Genomic DNA, 14,440 nt, shown 5'->3' on the forward strand with positions numbered 1-14,440 from the left:
GCTGATAGCAAATCAATTGCTGTGAAAGCTCTTCATAAGTCTTCTAATATTCTTGTTCCAGGAAAAAAATATAAGTATCACACCTTGTGCAAAATTCAAACTCCACATGGGCTGGTCCAAACTCTTTAAATGTCCCCCAAAAAACTAACTGTCCTTGGAGTCCATAATTGATAGAGAAATCTTTTTAGTCATGCACAATCCAGATGTACAATTCTCCAAACTGAAAGTTCCACCGATATGCTATTCTCAATCTAATTGTAGAATGGCCTTAAAGATTTTGAAATAAATGACTAATCAAATTCCCCTGAGATATATTTAATTGTTTTATTTGCACAGAGAGCCAAGTTTTGAACTAATTATTTTTCTATCGCCCTAATTTTTCTTTCTTAAAAAAGGCAGTTTAATCCAACCCCTTAACTAGAAGTATGTCTGTATAGCAAGATTGAACAGTGGGGTGGGCGTAGGTGTGGTGGGGAGAGAATCTAACAGTGCAGTGTCTTCAAGGAAGATTAATTGCCTTCTTCACTCTTTGAACTTCTAAGATTAAAAACTACAGTAAAGAAAACTCCTGCAGCAACAATAAAGAAAAGGTTTCCTATAACAGAAAATCCACATCTGTAGAAAGCTACAAAAATAAACCAGTTACTTAACCAACAATATATAAGAGTAGAACAAAAATACTGCCCCTTTTAAGAAATCTCAGGCTTCTTGTAAAAGCCAGAAAATGACCTCTGCTTGTTGTAATCCCCTAGAGGACTAGTAACTTCAGAAGAAAAGCAAAAGGTGACTGCATTTTGGAAAGGAAAACTGGTATATTGGCATCAGTATAAATGTTTAGTGGTCGATATTCAGCAACCGGCACTCAGCATTTTGCTCACTGCTGCTGGAATTATGCCCAGAAATTCATTGATGGGCCATGTCCAAGCGTTAATATTCAATTTCTCGGTTTAGAGAGCCACCTATGGCATAGCAGGTTAAGGGATCATTTTACTTAGCTGCGCTAAAATGTGGTCAGTGCTAATGTCAGAATATGGGTTTCTTGCATGCTATGGCCACTTTTAACATGGCAGTAAAATGACCACATCTGTTTGTTTGTTTGTTTGTTTGTAATGGCCATATGCTAATTTTCACAATTACAATACAAGAGATACTCTTAAAGTCTGAACTAGCAAAACATATTAATAATAGAGAGGCGGTCAGCATGATATAGCTATGAGAGCAGGACTGCTTCATTAGTGGCTTAAAAAACCTCCTCTATAAATGTTATTACGCCTCGTAGAATTTAGCCAAAATAAATTAAGCCACAACAAATTTGAGCCTCTGTCGGATCAATATCACTTGCTCAGTGGTGTAAACAGTGGTCTTACTCCCCTGCAAAGATATGTGTGGAGAGCACTTTCTGACCACCAGACCCTGAAGCAGGCTAATGAAACGCTGGCCATCATAGGTCACGGTCTTAATTGTGGAAAAGGAAGCACCAAAAGAAGAAGCCAAAAAAAACTAAGTGAATGCAAATTGCTGCTTCATAGATAGAACTCTTTCTGTTTACACCACTGAGCAAGTGATATTGATCCGACAGAGGCTCAAATTTGTTGTGGCTTAATATATTTTGGCTAAATTCTAAGAGGCGTAATAACATTTATAGAAGAGGTTTTTTAAGCCAGTGATGAAGCAGTCCTGCTCCCATAGCTATATCATGCTGGGAGCTTCTTGAGGCCTTTTCCTCCTTACGCCTCTCTACTATTAATATTTTTTGCTAGTTCAGACTTTGAGAAGAGTATCTCTTGTATTGTATTTTTTTTTTTTTTTTATTTGTACCCCGCACTTTCCCACTCATGGCAGGCTCAATGCGGCTTAGGTACTTATTTGTACCTGGGGCAATGGAGGGTTAAGTGACTTGCCCAGAGTCACAAGGAGCTGCCTGCGCCTGCAGTAGGAATCGAACCCAGTTTCCCAGGACCAAAGTCCACCACTCTAACCACTAGGCCACTCCTCTACTATATTTGTGATATATAGACTAATTTGAAGAGACCTCCCCATTGTTGAGTTTTAGTTCATATGCTAATTTTCCCATTAACATGTGGCCATTACTGCTGGGAGCCTTTACCACTTCCTATTTACTAATCGGGTAGTGTGCAGTAATGTGTCCGCGCTACCCGATCAGAACAGGCACATCTACTCTCCAATCCCAGACATACCTCCTACAGCAAAAAATTAAAAGCATTTTTACCATGGAAGTAGCTATGCTGATGGCCAAACTACTGTGGGATACCTCCCACGATAGTGCCCTTTAATCACACGATAGGCCAGAGTTAGGCCTACTGTGCCTTAGTAAAAGGGCCCCTAAGTGCAATATTGAGCACTTGACCAGCAATGGGATACTACATAAAGATGGGACTCACTTTTAATGTGGCCCTATTTATGCTGTATCTTTAGCCTGTTAAGTACTGAATATCAGCACTTAACCAGCCAAGTGCTGACTCCGCACCTGGAATGCCCCCAAAATAGCTATTTTTGCTTTACGCACTAACCAGTCATTTTCGGCAGCAGTAACCAGTTAAGTGCCACTGAGAGTGACTAGTTAGCCCTGAACAGGCGATTTAACTGGCCAGGAGCTATTTCAAGCAAGTTAAATCACTTTGAATATTTGCTCCTTAAATGTTTAATGCACTTAATTAACCATTTTTTCATTCACCTGCAAATTGGTGTGCAATAAAATATCACAAAGTCACTTTAGAAGCCAATGTTCCCTCCATAAATCTGGAAGGAAGAAAGAGCAAGTCAAAAGTTTGCCCCTTCTCATGAGGACTGAAACAACTTCAGAAAATGCAAATACATGGACAATAAAGTCTTCAACATGAGGTAATCAAAGTGAATCAGCATATGGTCGACTACCACATACTACTGAGAATCCTTGACAAGATAGGAATTACAGGAAAAGTACTCTCCTGGATCAAGAGATTTCTGACATCCAGAACATACCAAGTCAAATCAAACTCAGATATATCGCCATCTTGGAAAGCGGAATGTGGAGTACCACAAGGATCACCACTCTTACCTATATTATTCAACCTAATGATGACACCACTGGTTAAATCTCTATCCAAACAAGGCCTCAATCCATTTCTCTATGCAGATGACATCACCATCTATATTCCCTTCAAAAAGAACCCCACACAAATCACCAAGGAAATAATAAACAGCATGACCATCATGGAATCCTGGGCATCGGCATTTAAGTTGAAACTCAATAAAGATAAAACCCAATGTCTCATTCTCTCATCCCAATACAATAATGTTTCCCCCCTTGGCAATTAATGCACAGGGTTCATCCCTCCCAATCTCAGACCACTTGAAAACCTTAGGCATAACAATTGACCGCAACCTAATGCTAGAAAGCCACGCTAAGAACACGGCCAAGAAAATGTTCCACACTATGTGGAAGCTCAAACGTATAAAACCTTACTTTCACAGGGATTCATTCTGCAACATGATCCAAACTATGGTGCTAACCCATGTAGACTACTGCAATAGTATTTACGTAGGCTGCAAAGATCAAATCATAAGAAAATTACAGACAGCACTAAACATGGCTGCCAGACTCATCTTCGCAAAAACACGCTTCAAAAGCATGAAACCCCTCCTAAGAAGCTTACATTGGCTTCCTATTAACGCTCGTATAACTTTCAAAATATGCACAATAGTCCACAGAATCATCTACGAACTCACACCAGATTACATGACGGAACTTATCGCTCTACCAATAAGAAATGTGATGAGAACAGCAAGAACCTACCTAACCCCTCACTACCCCAATTGCAAAGGTATAAAATACAAATCTTCATATGCTGCCAGCCTCTCATTTAGAGGCACACAACTTTGGAACTCACTACCTAAAGACCTGAAACTCATAGAAAACTACCTACAATCCAGAAATAACCTGAAAACACATCTTTACAGGACATCTTTCCCCCCTGGATCTGCCTAATCCCATTCCACCGTACATCACGAAAAGTTCAGAAATGGAAAACAATATTAACCTCTGTCACAATATACTAATATATCAACCTAAGCATTTATTGTACTTCTGTATTATGTACTAGACTTCTACAAATCTAAATTTTGTAACCTCCTTTTTAGCAATATGTAAGCCACATTGAACCTGCCATACGGTGGGAAAATGTGAGATACAAATGCTATAAATAAATAAAGATGTATAAGGGACTAGTCAGACATAGATAACAAAAGTAGCTCATTTTGACCTAGTGATAAATAAAGAACACAAACCTCCTGTTGACAAGTGCTTTACAAATGTAATTCCAGACCTGGAGGAGGTGGCAGTTCCAGCTTTTTCAGGCACAAACCCATTTTCACAGTAATCAATACCCTACCACTACATTCTACCTGGAATGGACAGTGCTCATACTGCTCAATAAAATAAGCAGAAGGATAAAGCTAATTTAAGGCTACATTATCAGCAGCTGAGAACCAGGTATCAGCAACCAATAATATATTTATATTGTAACTGAAAATCAAATCATAGATTTTTGACCAATCTAGCATCGGTTACCTTCATTTTTTTTCAACTTTATTTTCATTGAGTCTATCTATCTATCTATCTATCTATCTATCTATCTATCTATCTATCTATCTATCTATCCATGCAGTATATATAATAGAAATGATATAGGAGCTACTTTATTTCTGACTGATCTAGCATTAATTAATGCAAGTGCAATGATGTATATGGATCAGCATGCACCTCTACAGGCACAACTACTGAAACAGTCAATAAAACAGACAGTGCACAGGTATGCCAAGACTTATAAATGTGCTTAAAACAGCTGTGCCAGATGTTCCCATATATCACTGGAATAGGCTGAACAAGAATCAAGGTTCACATTATTAGTCGGCAGATAATACAGCCCAAAGAAGTACAAACATAAGCAAACACTAGGAAGAAACATATAAGGTAGATTACCACATATTTAATAAAAACATTAGGCCTGGGAACCACACAATCTTCACAAGAAATGCACTATTGCCATACAAAGCCTGCAGGAAAGGGTCTTTCTCAGCGCACCACAGACACTGTATTTAAGTACAGTCAGAGGATGCCACTTAATACCATTTTGGGTAGCAGAGATCACCACATCTGAAGAGAAAAAAAAAGTGCAGTGTGCAATTATTGATTATATAGCAGCAGCAAGGACTTGAGTTCAGGAGAAGAGCAAGCGGTAACATTCAAACAGAAGTGGCGTTTAAGTAGCAGGAGGATGCTACTCAATGATGTCACTTTGGACAGAAGAGCTTCCCACTCCTGAAGACAAAAACAAAAAACAAACGGCAGAGTGCAAAAATTGATTGTAAACAGCAATGGGGATTGTAGAGTTCAGGAGAGTAGCATTATAGTGTAATGTCATTAATAGGTTGTCAGGGTTAAAGTGGCATTAACTCCGTGGTATAAACGTGGTTCACTTTCAAGACTTCACTATTGCTGGACTGTTACAGGAATGATACTGTATATTGTGACAAGGCAAGCCCCAGAGATTCCCCAGTGAAGCAGTTGAGCCCAGAACTACGGGTCCCAGAAGTCCTTGCAAGAATGAGAGAAGAGACTAGTCCAGCAGGGGGAACAATGGCTTGAAGCAGGGTGAGCCTGTTACTCCCTTCCCCACTAGAGGGTGAGGGAAGGATGAAGCTCAGTTTCCCTGGCTTCACCATCAGTATATAATTCCCCCCAGCTGTGAGAAGGGGAGAGCAGATTTCCTGAAGGTTCTCATTCACCAGGAGAGAGGGGAGACAAATGGAGAGAGAGATTCCATGGAGTATGTGGAGGAAGGAAGTAGCCTGCCACTAGAGCTGCGTAAGGGAGAGGAACCAGCTACCATGGAGTGGGAGAATTCAAAGGTTGCCCTGCCCAGCACTTGAAGGCAGTGGAGGAGGCCACACCAGGTGTGGTGCCGAGAGGTGGGAGAAACTGCCAACTCTGCTCCTTACAGGGTTCCCTCTGTGCTGTGAAAAGGCAGATGATTTGTGGTATTGGTTTGATGTGCAAAGACTGTCCATGAAGATTTGTTCTGAACTGTTGTGCTATATTGGAAGTGTGCTGAACTCTTACTAAACCCTTCTGAAGGAGGGGGGAAGGGAAAGCTAATGCCCTAATAGAAGACCTGAGGTCTTGAGGAGCTGAGCATTTGCTGAGGGATTTTGGGACCTGGACTGTACCTTTTTTCTTTTGAAGATTATCTTATGAGGACTGTACCTTTTTCTTTTGAAGACTATATTAAGAGGGCTGTACCTTTTGTTTTGAAGAATATATTATGATTTTTGGTATGAAATTGCCTTGATAATAAAATACTTTGGCCCTGAGTCCCAGTATCAGCAGCATTCTATTCTGGAAACCTAGGAGCCCCGCAGGCTTGCTCGCTCCACCCAAGAGGAGGAAGCGAACCCTCCCTTTACAATGGCACCCCAGATGGGACTGAGACCGTGGACCATGCCAAAGAGTCATATGCAGTGGACCCTGGTTTCCCTTATCAAGTCGCAGGCCAGCGGTCACCCAAGGTAAGCAGTACCTAGGGAGGACCATGGCTGGATAAGGAGAGCAGCTAAGGGAGCAAAAGCCAGGGGGTATAGGACTCAGGCTGTATTCTTAAAGGGGCCCCGCAGAGGTTAAAAAAGTACTACACTTGGGATTTTATTGTGTGTTTGCCTTACAGGATCTTTGCCACTGAAGATGAAGCAGAAGGAGTTGCTGCATTGGATGGCAGCCCAATTTCAGAAACAACAGGAAGGCTTGCAGCAGGCTTTAAACCAGGTGATGGAGGCTGCGAGGGAGCAGCAGGGACCCTCTTAAAAGCCCTGCAAGCCCAAATGCAGGTGATGGAGGACTTGATACAGAAAGTCACAGCACCCGTCACTCCTAAGTATTCCCCTATGGCGGTAGGACCTGCTACCTATGGGTCTTTGTCTTTGGATGATGTGGAGGACTTTATAGTGACTTTTGAGCGCATTGCAAGGGCCATAAAATTGCCACTGGAGCAGTGGGCTGTGAGGCTGGCCGGCTGTTTAACTGGGGAAGCTTTAGCGGCCTATAGGGGCATGTCCCCGGCCCAAGCCTTGGACTATGGACAGGTTTTTGCTGCCATTAAAAGTAGGCTGGGGTTAACCAAGGATTATTACTGGAGACTCTTCCGGGAGACAGCCCTAAGGGGGGAAGAGAGACCCCGGGCCTTAGCACAAAAACTCAAAGATCTGGTTTACAAGTGGTTGGAGCCAGATAAGAAAACGGCAGAACAGGTGATAGAGGAGATAGTGGTGGAACAATTCCTCTTCGCTATACCCAGTTCTGTGCAAGAGTGGCTTATTAGGCAAGGAACTCGCTCCCTAGAGGACATGACTAGGGGAGCAGAGTTGTATTATGAAGCAGAGAAACTCCCCCTTAATCCCTTTTCCACTTGCAGCAAGGGGCCTTTGGGCCAGATAGCCTCCCCAGCCCAGGAAAAGGAGCGAGAGCAGGGAAGGATGACCCCGGAGCCCCAGTCAAGAGGGGGAAGGTGTTTCTAGTGTGGGAAGGGAGGTCATTGTAGAGAAAAAGTAGGATTCATGGGTTAAATAGGAAGGGCCAAACGTAATTCTGGGTGTTCTTAGAAAAACGGTTTCAAATTTTTAAATTAATAAATATAACAGAAACCTTCAAAACAATTTTAAACAAAAATTATCACTCTCATTATTCATATATATATAATTATTTTTATATATTTATGGATTTTATTTTAAAAAATAATTATATATATATATGAATAATGAGAGTGATAATTTTTGTTTAAAATTGTTTTGAAGGTTTCTGTTATATTTATTAATTTAAATAGGAAGGGACCAGGAATCCTATTTCTTCCACAAAGTCCAGTTGGAGGGAATCTCAGTAAAGGCACTTTTGGACTCTGGGGCTAACCAATCCATGTTATCCAGGTCTTTGTGGAATAGGATAAGGAGTAACATTAAAGAGGGTGAGGGGAGGTATTGAGGCACTATACGCATTAAGTGCATTCATAGGGCTGCTACCGCATACCCAATATTTAGAATAGGGCTCCGTAGCCCCCTCTTTAATGGACGGTTGAATTTGGCCAAAATTACCCTTTGACCTGATATTAGGAAAAGACTGGGTCCCTTTTACCCGATGTCTGAAGGAATTACATGGGTGGGTGACCACTCGGACTCAGGAGGCCAAGGCAGAAACAGACCCCACAGGCAGTGACTCCCTGGGGCAAATATTTCCCTTTCATGAAGAGTTGTTAGAGGGGAGGGGGAGGAAAACAAAGGAAACCTTACACCCTCATCCTCCCCATCTCATCTGCCCGCATCCTCAGAGTCATCTTCGACTCCTCCCTCTCCTTCTCTGCCCATATCCAGCAGACAGCCAAGACCTGTCGCTTCTTTCTCTATAACGTCAGCAAAATTTGCCCCTTCCTCTCCGAGCACACCACCCGAACTCTCATCCATTCTCTCATCACCTCTCGCCTTGACTACTGCAACCTACTCCTCACTGGCCTCCCACTTAACCATCTATCCCCCCTTCAATCCATTCAGAACTCTGCTGCCCGTCTTATCTTCCGCCTAGACCAATATGCTTATCTCACCCCTCTCCTCAAGTCACTCCACTGGCTCCCGATCAGGTACCGCATAAGCTTCTCCTACTAACCTACAAATGCACTCAATCTGCTGCCCCTCATTACCTCTCTACCCTCATCTCCCCTTACGCTCCTACCCGTAACCTCTGCTCACAGGACAAATCCCTCCTCTCAGTACCCTTCTCTACCACCACCAACTCCAGGCTCCGCCCTTTCTGCCTCGCCTCACCCTGTGCTTGGAATAAACTCCCTGAGCCCATAAGCCAAGCCCCCTCCCTGCCCATCTTCAAATCCTTGCTCAAAGCCCACCTCTTCAATGTTGCTTTTGGCACCTAACCATTGTACCTCTATCCAGGAAATCTAGACTGCCCTAATTTGATTGACTGCTCTTTTTGTCCTTTAGATTGTAAGCTCCTTTGAGCAGGGATTCTCCTTCTTTGTTAAACTGTACAGCGCTGCATAACCCTATTAGCGCTTTAGAAATGTTAAATAGTAGTAGTAGTAGTTGGAGAGACAGGACCGAGCGAGGGCCATGAGGGAAATAGGTAATGGGGAAGTCATGCCTTGGATCCCCGAGGAAGGGTTAAAAAGATTCCCCGCTTTTTCGCAAGAGGAAAGAGAGGATCCTGTTCTAAAAAGGGCTTTTGAGCAAAAGGCGGGAGGGCATAGGCGCCCCGTATAAGAGGCTTGAGGAGGCTCAGCCTCCCCAGCCCAGCTGTGACCTTCCCTGCGGCCCCGCCTACCTCCTTCTCTAAATGCAGCCGGACTCGGAGACAACAATCTGGATGAAATCTTCTGCTGCCCGCTTCTGTTGAGCAGTGCAGCAGCAGCCAGGAACAATCCGCTGCCGTCGCTACTCTCCACAGCCAGCATAACAGAAGAAGAAAAAGAAGTGCGGGGCCGCAGCAGCCTTCAGACATGCGCTGTCGGCTCTGCCGGTCTCTGCCCCGTGACGTCAATTTCCCGTTCCGGGGGCAGAGGACCGGCAGAGCCGACAACGCATGTCTGAAGGCTGCTGTGGCCCCGCGCTTCTTTTTCTTCTTCTGTCAGCGCTGCAGCAAAGAGGCCCGGGCCGGAGGGAGAGAAGAGAACGTGGTCACTGGCGGGAAATGGTAGGAGGAGAGAGAGGGAGAGCAGAGGAGAGCCAGGGGGCATGGATAAGAGCAGTGGAGAGCCAGAGAGCGATAGGGAGAGAAAGAGGGGCCATGGAAAAGAGCAGGGGAGAGCCAGGGACATGGAAAAAAAACAGGGGAGAGCCAGGAAGAGATGGGGAGAGAAAGAGGGGCCATGGAAAGGAGCAGGGGAGAGCCAGGGACATGGAAAAAAGCAGGGGAGAGCCAGAAAGAGATGGGGAGAGAAAGAGGGGCCATGGAAAGGAGCAGGGGAGAGCCAGGGACATGGAAAAAAGCAGGGGAGAGCCAGGGACATGGAAAAAAAAACAGGGGAGAGCCAGGAAGAGATGGGGAGAGAAAGAGGGGCCATGGAAAGGAGCAGGGGAGAGCCAGGGACATGGAAAAAAGCAGGGGAGAGCCAGAAAGAGATGGGGAGAGAAAGAGGGGCCATGGAAAGGAGCAGGGGAGAGCCAGGGACATGGAAAAAAGCAGGGGAGAGCCAGGGACATGGAAAAAAAACAGGGGAGAGCCAGGAAGAGATGGGGAGAGAAAGAGGGGCCTTGGAAAGGAGCAGGGGAGAGCCAGGGACATGGAAAAAAGCAGGGGAGAGCCAGAAAGAGATGGGGAGAGAAAGAGGGGACATGGGCAGGAGAGAGAGAGAAGCTGCTGGGGAGAAACTGGGGGAGACCCTAGCTGTCAGACTGAGAAATGCTGGCTGGATGAAAAGAGGGAGAAAGAGTAAAAATGCTGGAAGGAGGGGGAAGAATGAGGGAAGACGCTGGTAGGGAGGGAAAGAGGAAAGACACTGGAAGGATGGGGTGAGAGAGGACATGCTGAATGGAAAAGGGTCAAGAGAGAGAACTGTCTAGAAGGAAGGGGAGCTAGAGGGAGACAATGGATGGAAGGATTGGAAGAGGGTAATGGGTGGAAGGATGGAGAGAGAAAGAGGGATGACACTGGATGGAAGGGTAGGAGATAAAGAAGGAAGGTGCTGTACATGGATGGAGGGGAGGGAAGTATATGCACATGGATGGAGGGGAGTGAGGAGAAATGCTGGATATGGATGGAGGGAAAACTGTTGAATTTAAGAGCAGGATCAGGATACTGAAGGATAGGGACAGGGCTACAGATGGTAGACAGGACGCATAAGGACACAGGAGGATGGTGGACATGGTGAGAGAAAAAAATATCAAATGGAAAGAAGACGCTGCATAAAACAGAAGACACTGGGACCAAAGCGAATAGAAAAACTAAATGATCAGACAACAAAGGTAGAAAAAAGTATTTTATTCAGAATTTATTAACTGGAATATGTCAGCTTTTGGAAATGTGCATCTGTGATGTTTTGCATGTAAGTTTCAATTTTTCTAGTATTGCTGCATGCTGAGTCTGACTTCTTGAGGTAACTTTCCAGTTCAGTATTTTGCCTTCATATCTGTTGTGTCATGTGTTTTTCATAGAATTATATAGAATGCCCCAATCTATCCACCCTATCAGATTAACTGTTCACTCGTCCTCTAGATTGTTCACTTGTCTTTAGATTGTTCTCTTGTCTTTTAGATTGTAAGCTCTTTGAGCAGGGACCATCCGTCTATGTTTAAATTGTACAGCGCTGCGTAACCCTAGTAGCGCTTTAGAAATGCTAGTTAGTAGTAGTAGTAGTAGTAGTAGTAGTAGTATGTGTTTTTCATGTGATCAAGGTGCAGTATTCTGATAGCGTGTAGTATTTTCAGCCCTTTTTGGGGTTTTTTTGTTTCACTAGGTTGTGCACTGGTGTTTTAGAGCCCGGTGTAATTACAGTGCTGCCTTTCCATGCATAAGGTTGTAGCTTGTCCTGTCCTTGGAATTAGTACTGTTATGGTTTGGTAAGGTTATGAGTGTGCTTTTGCACAAGTTTGTGTATAGTGTTTTGCAGTGGAGAGATTGTGTATTGGCCTTACTAAGGTGGCACCAAATCATCAGAAAGGGTTTTAGAGCCAAAATCATGACACACTACCTCTTGAAGGATCTACATATAGTCATTCATAAAAGGAGCCAATTGTGAACACTTTCCACCCTAAAAGGGTGTTTTGTGGCTCTACATGAGAATTGTGATATTATGATCCCTTGTTTCATATTGTTGACGGTCTGCATTTTCCGTATGGGTGGTATATTGGTTTATTAGGGTCTGCCCAGTGTTATGGTACAGTAAGGTTTATGAGTGTGTTTTTGCACAAATTTGTGCATAGTGTTTTGCAGTTGAGCAATTGTTAGTACATGCTTTGAGCAACCACTTTATTCTTTGACATACGATACATATTTAATATCTAAATTTAATAAAAGGTAATTGTGACTTATTTTTTACTTATTTGTTTTCTATGTTGTCAGACAATTATGGATGTAAGCCCCGCCCCTGGCCCCACCCCTAACCTCGCCCCCTTTAGCCTCCCCAAACAGTTGGGCCACCGACCGCCTATGCGGGAGGGCTTTCTGGGAGTTTTCCACGCTTTAGGCTGGAAAATGAGATATTGTATAGAGAGGTCCGGGAGCCCGTGGGAGGGACCGTTAGGCAACAGCTAGTAATCCTCAGGGTGTTCCAGAGAATCATCCTTAGGGGGGCCCGTGATCATCCCTTAGCGGGCCATAAGGGCTCCCAAAATACATTGAAGCTGGAAGTGCTGGAACATTTTATTGGCCAGGGGTACATCAGGAAGTGCAGGACTATTGTGAGAGCTGTCCCCAATGCCAGAAGCTTGCAGACCATTTTCCACCAAAGGCACCACTATTACCCTTGCCCATCATAAAGGAACCCATGTCTAGCATGGCCATGGACATCATTGAACCCCTTATTAGAACCCCGAGAGGATTCCTATACATTTTGGTCTTTATGGATAGGGCTACGCGGTTCCCCTGGGCCATACCCCTATGTAATACAAAAGATAATGGGATTGCCAGTGAGTTAGTGAAACTATTCTGTGAGGAGGGCTTTCCAAGGGAGGTCTTCACAGAAGAGGGTTCTAATTTTTAATCATACCGGTTAAAACAGCTCTGGGAGGCCTTTGGCATTCGGCACATTACCATCTCAGCTTATCACCCTCAGTCTAATGGCATGGTGCAACAGTTTAACAAGACCCTCAAGGGTATGTCCTGGAACCCTGAAAGCCCCGCAGGCTTGCTGGCTCCACCCAAGAGGAGGAAGCGGACCCCCCCCCCCCCTTTACAGTATGCAAAATTAGCAATTTCCCAGGGTTGCCAAGGGACTGAGCTGGGCCCAGGGCAGGGCTGCTACTCTTCTTCACTCTGCTGCGTGGCCTGTCCCTGTGGCTGCTTTTTCTCTCAGGTCGTGCATGTTCAGTTTCAAAACTGAGCATGTGTGGCTTGAGCAGAAAATCAGCCACTTGGAAGGCAACGTGGCAGACTGTGAAGAAGAGCAGCTCTGGAGGAAGATCTCTTCTGCTGGCAGGGCCTCCCCTGCCAGCCTGCTGTGTCTGCTCCTCCGGGTTCTCCCCAGCCTCCAAGGGGGGCCCGGTGCTGGAGATTTCTCTGTCCTGCTCCTGTTAGGATGCGATCACCTGGGTTCCATCAGGAGCAGGAAAGAGAGACCCCGGCACCGGGTCCCTCTTGGAGGTCCGGGCCTGGGGAATTTTGCCCCTCCCCCTTCTCGGTGACCCTGTAATTTCCTACCAGTTTTGTCCCCTAGATATAACATAGGACAGTGAATAAGGTAAATTTAGAATATGTGAAGCATATTTGGGTTTCAGTCAGGTACTTGTGACCTGGATTGCCCGCTGTTGGAAGCAGGATACTAGGCTAGATGGACCAATATGGCTATTCTTATGTTCTTATATAAAAGTGGTTTAAAATCCTTAAAATCACTAGTCACACTCTTCTGTCACAACCGACTGTTCACTGTTTCAAATCCCCACAGCAATGCTTAAAAGTCCTCACAAGAAAATAAGAACATTAATGCTTCTAGGTAGCCTACATTATTTAATGATTGCTTATAGGTTATTTTGGCTACTGATTTAGTATATAGCATAAATATGTATATAATGATTGATAATGGTAGAAAGTGTTGTTTTCACAAATGTACTTTGCATTCGTTGTTCTATGAGAAGCCTTTTCAGAAAGATTTTATCATGCCCCTGCCTCCACTTCATTCATATTTGGCAGCCAGTTTCAACAATGCGTCCAAGACAGAAGTTTAATGAGAGCAGGCAAACTACCCACAATTTGGTTTATGCTTGATTCCAGTGTTTACAGATGAGAAAAATACATGCCAGCATATGTTGTCAATATATTAAATATAGTCGCTACTACTAAGGATAAACAATAATTTTTCCCACTATGACACAATTGTTCCAAATGGAGGCTGGCCGAATTTCGGTTTCAGCTTTGGTGCCAAAATTGGCCCTATATCCAGATTCTGCTATGCTCAGGTTTAGCTGAAAAAGCAACTGCATTTTTGGAATCAAACTAAAACTCACCGCCCCACCCCTGTGACCACTCTCGGCTGCCCTCCCATCACCTACAGGCCCTCCCTGAGCCTACCTTCAAAGCTCTGGTGATGTAGTGGCCTCTTCCAAATTGCTCCTGCCAGCTCTACAGTTAAAATGACTGCTGCAGGAGGTTGAGACAGCCATTTTAAGATTGGAATCAGAATGGGTAGGAGCAACCCCAGTTTCTCCTGCCCATTCTGGTTCCAATCTCAAAATG

Source organism: Microcaecilia unicolor, chromosome 5, assembly GCF_901765095.1.
Source record: "Microcaecilia unicolor chromosome 5, aMicUni1.1, whole genome shotgun sequence".
NCBI classification, from domain to species: domain Eukaryota; kingdom Metazoa; phylum Chordata; class Amphibia; order Gymnophiona; family Siphonopidae; genus Microcaecilia; species Microcaecilia unicolor.